The sequence below is a fragment of the Taudactylus pleione genome, unplaced genomic scaffold, assembly GCF_031769625.1.
Source record: "Taudactylus pleione unplaced genomic scaffold, aTauple2 ptg000061l, whole genome shotgun sequence".
NCBI lineage: Eukaryota > Metazoa > Chordata > Amphibia > Anura > Myobatrachidae > Taudactylus > Taudactylus pleione.
The window spans coordinates 9,580,000-9,581,617 of record NW_028284463.1 but is presented as its reverse complement, the minus strand read 5'-3'; positions in this window follow the sequence as shown (position 1 = coordinate 9,581,617).

The window sequence follows — 1,618 nt, the reverse complement described above, 5'->3', positions numbered from 1 at the left end:
CAAGAACAGTGGCTGCTGCTGATGATGTGTGCCCATCTCCTTACAGCCCGGTGTTAGCAGCTGCTGCTTTGTGCCCAGCGACCTCCCCCTTCTCCTCTTGGTGCAGCTGTCAGTGAGTGGCTGATTGCTCCATGTGTCTCCCTTGGAACAGTGATCGGGCAGTGGTAGTGTATATATATATATATATATATATATATATATATATGTATATGTGTATATACATATGTATGTGTGTATATATATATATATATATATATATATATATAGGAAACCAAGGTGTGGCACTCACGGCATAGATTCAATAACAGATGACAAGTGGCATTAATGTATCAACGTTTCAGTTCCTTGTTGAACTTTTATCAAGATAGAAAAATATACAAACAACATACATACCTTCATACATGTAACGCACCACGTGTAAAGCTGGGAACCAGAACCGGGATCGCTCGCCCGTCAGCCAACACCAGAAGTTGATGTCATGACGTATAGCGTCCAAGTCCGGCAACCCTCAATTGTGTCACCATCACCATGACTACCACAAAAAACAATAACAATTCCATTTAAAACAGCACGGACAAAAAACAACTATCAGCTTAATAGGTAGAGTTAAAGGACACAAAATATATACAATAACTTTATGCAGATAACTGAATGTTTAGCAAGGACTCAATAATCAAATGGCATAGCTAATAAAAGTTCTTATAAAAAGCTATTAAATGAAATATTCTCAATAAGCCCTCTAGGAGAGATAACATCTAGTTGCGCTATCTATCATGTCCCCCCTTTTAGTAGCTTTGTGGCCCGATCACCACCTCTTAGTAAGGGAGGAATGTGGTCGATCATTCTGTATTTGATACTAGAGAGAGAGTGATTAAACTCAACGAAGTGACGCGCCACAGGTTGTTCGCTGGTGCCACAAACCAATGCATTACGAATGGCAGAGCGATGCGCTGCCATTCGTTCTTTGAACTTCCTCTCGGTTTTACCAATGTAGGATAGTCCACAAGGACAAATAATTTGGTATATCACATAACACGTATTGCAGTTCAATTAATGTCTAATAAAAAATGTTTTTCCACTATGAGGGTGTGTAAAAGTGTCTCCCCCTATCATAAACTGACAGGTTACACATGGACATTTAATACATCCAAGCTTCTTTTTAAAGAATGATTGTGGTTTAGTACCCAATTTTGATACATCAGTTTTGACTAACAAATCTCGTAAATTACGTCCCCTTGAAAAACTAGGCATAAGGGAAGTGCCTTTTAAATTAAGAGTGTGATCTGATTCAATTAAAAACCAATTAGATTTAGCAACTTGACTAATCCTAGAGGAAGACATATTGAATCTACTCACCCAAGGAAATTTATTGCCCAGCGAGTGACACTTTTAATTTTCTTAATTAGTAACTGTTACGATCTAAGTCTACAACTTTTGCTTTGGTTTGTTGTAAAGTTTTAAATGAGTAGCCACGGGCACAAAAACGTTTAATTAACTCATCAATTTGAGTAATAGCAACATTGTAATCACTATTGTTGATACGTCTGACCATGATCATCTGGCTATATGGTAAACCTTGGATCAGCTTTCTTGGATGACAACTTTGTGCCTGTAGTAA